At 43.1% G+C, this 8,193-nt stretch overlaps 1 long non-coding RNA gene across 1 annotated transcript; it reads left to right on the forward strand.

Annotated features, from left to right (window-relative positions):
• Window positions 1-6,436: 6,436 nt before the first annotated feature.
• LOC143420220 (uncharacterized) lies at window positions 6,437-7,777 on the forward strand. The gene is made up of 2 exons (XR_013100038.1): window positions 6,437-6,636; window positions 7,534-7,777. It is a non-coding gene; the product is annotated as an uncharacterized LOC143420220 (long non-coding RNA).
• Window positions 7,778-8,193: the final 416 nt, after the last annotated feature.

Below are 8,193 nucleotides of genomic sequence, written 5' to 3' on the forward strand. Positions count from 1 at the left end.
TACCAATACCAGTCCTAATGACGTTCACTGAATCCAAGGTCCACTATTGACGATGTGTCCCAAATTTTAAAATGATAAGCTAGATCAGATCTCTAATCCCTAAACCTAACCAAGGAAGGAAAATGGCATATACCTTGGATAAAAGACCGAAAGTTGAGGCACACAACGATGCATGCTGCCGACAAAGTTTCTGGGCTGCCATTCCTCATAACAGCCATCCCTCAAGAGTCTCTCCATCTAAAGCAATGCACAATGCATTATCGGGGACTGTAACATCTAGTCCTTCTTACTGAGTACTCAAAATGGAGCTGAGTGACATTCAGCTGAAGCACTGTTAACTCTTCATAACAATCCAGAAAGAAAAAGAACATTTTGAAGACCTGGATACATACATTGGTATTTGAATACATGTAAAGTGTGCTGCAGCATTAGAACGGAATGAAAGGGGAAAAAAATGAATGGGAACAACTTTGAGAAGTGTATATACTGATAATCCAGTTACAGTACGTGATAAGCCCGTTAGTTACAATGAAAGCTCAACCATTATTCATGTTACTTTGAGACACACTACCCGAAGACGAAGACGTGCCAGAAACTACAGAACAGCTACCAAAATCTCAGTCCTGCCTAGGGATGGGTATCGAAAACCGGTTCTTGTTGAGAACCCGTTCCCACTGTTTCAATTCCTTGGAATCGTTTGCCATATTTAAAAACGATTCCCTTATCGATTCCAGTTGCCCCGAATGACATCATCACGTTGAGTAGCGTCTTTTACCCAGTAGGAAACATGGCGCCTAAGCAGCTCAAAGGCTCAAAAGTTTGGTTATACTTTATGAGACAGGATGACAACAGGGCAATACTTGCAAAGTACAGATTTCATCAAAGGGAGGAAACACTACGAATATGCAAAAGCATTTGCTCAAAAAACATGCGATTGCTTTTAACGAATGTTGTGTTTTTGATCCGCTCCGGACTAGCGAAGCTCAACGCAACAGCAGCGGTAGCGTTTCCACGTCCTCTCCCGTTAATACTGCAGGTAACTAATCAACTAGCATTGCATATTATGTTAGCGCGATTTACCTTATTACAAAACCTGCTATTCCCATATGGAAAAGATATATATAAATCTTATAAAGTTTTTATCTGTCTTGTATGAAACTTGTATGAAAAGCATACAAGAGTGAAAACACATATAATATCCCTTGAAAAATTATATAATGAAACTTGTATGTTTACTTATCATAGTTATCATAGTTCTATTTCTCTCTCTTCGAGGAGTTCTCAGACAGCTCTCGATCTGATAATGTGTAGCTTGCTCATCAGCTCAGAAAAAAAAAACCGCAACGCAACCTCACAGTGGTCGCATGCTTTGCCACACAGTGGCAAAGTCTTGCACTTTCATATTCAATTCAGCTTCTCCATCATGTACTTTTAGATGTTTCATACAGGGTTCAGCATATTAGTTGTTTTCACAGGTGTGCTCTATATCTCAACAATGGCTCATAATAAGACGACAGGCTTTCACACAGGTCAAGTGCCTCTATGCACATTATTAGTTTAAATATTTGCCTATATCGCTTCACCTCATATGTCATTATACTGAATTTGAGCAACCCCTAAGCTTAATGCAGATTACTTTTAGCAATTATCCACCTCAATTAAATCTATGGTCTGGCACACAGGCTGTTGTTGATCAGGGCAAGCTAAAGAATAAACATTGTGTCAGCAAGGGGTGGGGGGAAAGCCATTCACCAAAGCACATCTCAAGTGCTGCTGATGTGGGCTGGCCTTCTCCGCACGCTCTTCAAGGCTGGTGTGTTTTCTGAAAACTTCTAACATTTGAATCTCTTCCATTTATAAGCCTGCGATTAACCGCACGGCTCAGGTCCGCGTGAAACCCGCGCGACCGTGCTCGCGTGAACGCGCGCAGCTAAGGAGCCGTCGCTCTCTTTCGTTTTTATTTAAATACTTTGTGCTGCCAGGAGCAAAGTCCAGCAACGTCTGTCTCCCTCCGACTCACTCTTGGTTGCTTAGGAACCCATGATAACAACAGACAACAACAACAGCTGCTGACGTCACAGACCACGTGTTCTGCTCCGCACACACTCACACAACAACAACAACAACGACGACAACAACGACAACGACAACAACACAAAATAGGCCTAATCCGGACTCGCACCGGACCGCTCGGGACACTAACCCAATCTTTCGGGACCCTCACCCAATTCTGGGACCCTCACCCAGTTCTGAGACCCTCACCCAATTTTGGGACCCTCACCCAGTCGCGCGACAAAACCCAATGAAGGGACGCTCGGGACACACACCCAGGGTGATTTCAAAACCGGACACACACCGGACGCTTAGGCCTTTGGGCGATTTTACCAAAAACTCTTTTTCGGGACACTAACCCAGTTCTGCGGTTATAGATTCGCTCTCTCAACTTACTTGGTGTTGCTTAGCGTGTAATATCAGCCTCGGATCCCGCCGATCGTCACTCATCAAGGAGAAAAGACAGACAGTTAATCCACAGGAACTTCCTGGCTGACGTCAGTCTTTCAACGTGTCCCTCCTCCCCTCGGTGAATGCAGATTCCAGGGCTCCGGCATCGAAGGACCAATTAATGATAGGTTTGTAGCTTGAACCTATTCGCTGGAACGTTGAAGACAATATAATTACACCGCAAGCAAGACACGAAGTAGGCAAAGTTCTTCATGTTTCTCGTGCACGGGAGAGAACCGGACAGACGCCGTTCCTTCGCTTGACCCCAGTTGCTCTCGACCGTTCTCCCGTAACACCGCTCTTTTATTGAGGTTACATGAATATGCATAGGTTCATTAACATATGACGTCTACATACACACAAAGAGTACCTTGCCTGTGTGTGTGTGTGTGTGTGTGTGTGTGTGTGTGTGTGTGTGTGTGTGTGTGTGTGTGTGTACTGCTGATCAAAGGGTCCTATAACATAAAAGCACAAACGCAAACATCCTTGGTCAGGAAGAGGGTAGCCTCCCCCTCACCCTAGATGGTTCACCCTAGATAACATGGTGAGGAAGTCCAGCAGTTAAAGCACTTAGACTAGAACAGACGTAGCTACGTTAATCCTACCATAAAACAATAAGACAAGGTACGACCTCTCTCGTGCTCCCAGAGTGCTCTCTAATACACACAAAGTTTGCAGACTATCACTACACAATTGATTATACACCTCTAAGCATATATGGTTAAATATTTCTAAGCATAAATGACAATCAACAATACAAAACCTAAGAGTATACTTACTAAAAAATATATGAATGTAATGAGAAAGTGGCCACTTTCATGAGTAAATCATGTAAGCCTTATATGATTTATATATGATTTACTCATGAAAGTGGCCACTTTCATGAGTAAATCATTTAAGCCTTATATGGTTTATATATGATTTACTCATGAAAGTGGCCACTTTCATGAGTAAATCATATATGTTTTTACTATTTCTTTTCCATATGGGTTACTTTGCGTTGCATTTAGATAACCATGACGAGTCTGTCTGGCTCAGATGCTGGCAGTTCTCGCTGCAGTCTACGGGTGGCTTCTCCTTTCACAGAGGCAGGGAAAAGTAAAATGACACAGGCCAGGATAGACGAATGTCACCGAGCACTGACTAAGTTTGTTGTAAAAGGCTTGCACCCTTTTGCCACAGTAGATGCCCCCGAGTTTCGGTAAGTGAATGTGTTTAATTGTAGGCTAAGTCAGGGAATGTCAAAGTTGCATTTTATCCTCTTACCAGATGTTTCATCCGTTTCCATTTCTATATCTTTTAGAGAAATGATAAAGACTCTGAACCCTAAGTACAAAACCCCAAACAGAGACAGTTTAACCAACCACTTGATCCCTGCTTGGTATGCAGTCAAAAAGGCAAATCTGATTTCTCTGCTGAAACACGTTGAAGGCAGCCATCACTGCAGATGGATGGACAAGTTTTTGTCAAGATCATTACCTCACAGTAACGCTGCATTATGTCAGGAATGGCCAGACTCATGAAAAAGTCCTCAAAACCAAACCACCGGGCACAGACAGGGACAGCTGTAGCAGAGGAGATTGATGAGATCTTGGAGGAGTATGGTATCAAAGACAAGGTTGTGGCAGCCACTGTTGATAATGCGGCCAACATGGATGTAGCTGTCAAAAAGCTACAAATTCTCAAGTTTCCATACTTTGCACACACCCTGAACCTTGGAGCTCAGAAGCTCTACAACTGTGCTGCCATTTCCAACTGGGCGGCAAGAATTCGCTCTGTGATTGTATGGATGAAGAGGTCCCACATGGCAAAAGTGGTCCTGAAGGAGAAGCAAGAGTTGCTCAGTAAGCATAATGAATATTTTTTTTAAGATTGTGTATATTATAATCATTAGATCATGATCAAATTAAATTTATAAACTAAGATATGTGGGACCATATGGGACCTTACATTAGCATTTAAGTTGAGAACGCGTTACCCCTCAGAGCTGCCCAAGCATATGCTGCTCCTAGATGTAAAGACCAGATGGAACTCTTTGTATTTGATGATGGAGAGATTCTGCGAGCAGTTTCCTGCCATCCAGGCTGGAGCCATCGATCCACGTATAAGAAAGTCCATAGAAAAGGAAAGGTGAGTGGTATTGAAAAATAATCATAACATGGCTTAATTTGGACTCAGGTTTTATTTTTGTTTGTTTTATGCAACATATCTGTTGTATTTTTGCTTTGTTGATATTGCAGACTGGCTACAATGGGCAATGATGACTTAAGAAAAGCAGAGGAGTTTGTGGTACTCTTGCGGAAGCACTACACCTCCACACTAGCAGTGTCCAGTGACAAAAGTCCGACCTGTGGTGAGATTTTGCCCATCCTGCAAAAGCTACAGCAACACTACACCGTACAAGAAGATGACTCTGCCTTCACAAGGAGCATAAAGTACAACATTTGGAAAGATCTTTCCAAACGATACCAGGTACAATTGATGATTTATTTATCATAAATAAAATAACAGTTATAAATACTGAAGGATTGTCATGATGTCACATTTTCCTCCCTCTTAAAAATTTAAGAATGCTGATATCAAGAGCTTCCTGGAGGAGGCCACAATCTTGGACCCCCGATTTAAATCCAAAGTGGATAAGGATGAAGTCTGTTACAGGATCAGGGAAGCAGCAACTGCAGCAAAGACAGAGGCAGGAGCAGATGAGGTATTTCAATATGACGGTGTCTGTCACTGTAGCACATTTCCATTGTGAGAGTGAGACCTTTCATCTATGGATCTGTGGTACTTAGTTTGATTTGTTTGTTTATTTGCCACTTTCTACTCAAGCACCTGGAGCAAGGAGACACACAGGGAGAGCTGTTCAAAGACGAGGATGAAGAAGACTGTGTAAGTTTAGTTCATTGTGATGATAATTTAAATGTCATCATCATCATCAACTTTTATTCGCCACATGCAGTGAAATGAACCCGCCCCCGACCTTACACACACAACACAGACATCACATGCGGATACAAGTCAGAGAGCGGTTGCATTACAGAAAAACCACTGAAATGTACACTACAATGGGAAAGTACAAGAGGAAAAAACAGAGACCTCTACTCATGCTGGGCTACAGGAGGACAGCATGAGAACAGGAAACAAAAAAACTCCTCTGCACAAAAAAAGCACATAAATGGCCACAGCACAACATTATAGAGCACGTGACCAGCAACAGGGTTGGGTAGGGAAAAGGAGTAATCCCAGGCAACACAGCAGCCATCCTGCCACTGCGCCGACTCACCAGCGCGGGCTCAGACCCGCCGTGTTCCCAGGAGGCAACAAGCATCGAAGGCATTGGAAGGGGAGGGGGGATGTGTGAGTGCTTATCAGTGTAAGTGTATGTGTGTGCGTGTCCATAGTTCAGCTGAGACAGTGTCCTTCGCCCTATCAGGCTAAGTAAACAGTCTGCTAGCCAACCCAGGTGGCGTTGCATGGAATGGGAAGAATAGTCATCACACAGTCGTTATCAGGGAGTTTTTGTTCGGCTCCAGCCTTGGGCCGTGCAGCTGGCGCCGTGGTGTTCGCATGTTGATGTTGTTGATTTTTCTTTTATGCGAGCAGCTCAGGAGAATTTCAAAGCTGATCTTTAACGGTGTGTTCACACCGAACGCGATAGAAGCAGGCGGAGCGTCAGGCTTACATGTAAAGTCAATGGAAAGGCGCGCTGACCCGCGATTGCGGCTCCCGCGAAAACTCGGAAGCAGATTTGCGTCGCGAAAACGCCAAAACGCCTGAAACGCGCGTGAGTGTAGCACGTTTCAGGTGTTTGACTCGCGAAAAAAACCACGCGCGTGAGTTTATGTGTTGCATTTTGTGCATACACGAGTTTCGCGTCCCCCGCTCGAGTTGGAAAAATCTGAACTCCAGCGTCAAATCGCGCCGCGACAACCAATCAGGAGCCTGGTGACGTGGCTGTTACCTAGTTCAAAGGGGCAGATCCAGCCAAAACCCTTTATTCTTCAATAGAAGGAAGGCTAATCAATGCCGTAGCAAACAACCCGGAGCCGTACGACACCAGCTGCTTTCTGGACTGAGACAGGAATATAAAGGACCGAGCTTGGAGGAAGATATGTAAAGAGATCGGGCAACCTGGTAAGTTCATTCATTTTTCTTAAGTTTTCTCTAAAGTTTTCACTGACCCGGGGAAGCCGCACAAAAGCTAGCAAGCCACCGCTATTTTCCCACTGACGTACAAATACCGTTCTGCTTTTAGGCATGTTGTCATTTAAGAATATATTTTATTGTTTATTAATAAACAGCACACAGTGGTCCCGCTGTTCATCTGTCACTGCCTCTTTTTTTTTGATTTTCTTTTTCTTTTTTTTGCACCGTACAGCATTGCATTCTGCAGCCTGATTGACAAATCTCCTGCGCTTGCCAAATTTATCATGTTTGGTTTTGATAACCATCACGTCCAATAGAAAAAACAGCACAAAAACACCCATAACTATGAGCCTCATTCGGAAATAGACACCTGCACCGCGAGGGAAAAAGGCGCACGAAAGTGGCGGGCAGATGAAGACAAACCGCGGCATAATAATACTTTTACGTTTTGCAATCTACAAAGGTTTGCACTTTGAGAATCAATTGTGAGAACTGTGACCAATGTTCATGTGTGTGTGTGGAAAACAGTGTATAAAGTGCGTGGCCAGGGGCTAGTTATTCTGAGAACCCCTGCTGCAATAAATGAGGGACCACTGTCTACTCTACGATTATTATATTCAACCTGTTAACATTTAATACTGTATTGATAGAACCAACTGATTCTGCAGCAGAGCATCCCCAGTCCCTGAGCTCCTGCTGCTGCACCCACAGGTATGTACAGCAAGCACTGATACCTTTTTAGTCGGTGGGATTGCCTGTGATCACCTTTACTAAAGATCTACAACCAATCTGATTATATCCTGTTTTTGGTTTGTTTTTTTCAATGTTGAAATTAAAATCTAGTAGCAGCCTTCTCATTTCTTTGTGTTTTGTGCTGTTTTACAGGCCCACAGGGGAGGACGGCTCCGAGGCAGATGAGGGACGGGTCCCAGGACGGTCCATCGGTGGTGGAGCTGGAGCCACACCAGTCTCCAATGGAGCATTTCCTCCTCAGCCTGGTTCCTACTCTGGAGAGCAGCTGGTCCTTTTTATTCCTGTCTCTCTGTAAATACTTATATTTTATATATTTATGTTTAATGTATTTCTGTGTGAGAATTTTAATATTATTTCAAATAAATTTTTATAATGACTAATGTCTCAGTTCTACTACACAGCAAATGTTGGCACACGACTTGACACATGTAGAATTTATTTCATATTATACTAATGACAAAATATACTGATACAGTGGGATGCAGAAGTTTGGGCAACCTTGTTAATAGACATCATTTTCCTGTATAAATTGTTGGTTGTTACAATAAAAAAATACCAGTTAAATATCATACAGGAGACACACACAGTGATATTTGAGAAGTGAAAAGAAGTTTACTGGATTTACAGAAAGTGTGCAATAATTGTTTAAACAAAATCAAGCAGGTGCATAAATTTGGGCACCACAAAAAAAGAAATGAAATAAATATTTAGTGTATATCAATGTGTGTGTCTCCTATATGATATATGGGGTGCCTTTGTCTGGACGTGCTTCCCATCCAGAGCTGCACAGCA

The sequence above is a fragment of the Maylandia zebra genome, linkage group LG9 (genome assembly GCF_041146795.1).
Source record: "Maylandia zebra isolate NMK-2024a linkage group LG9, Mzebra_GT3a, whole genome shotgun sequence".
NCBI lineage: Eukaryota > Metazoa > Chordata > Actinopteri > Cichliformes > Cichlidae > Maylandia > Maylandia zebra.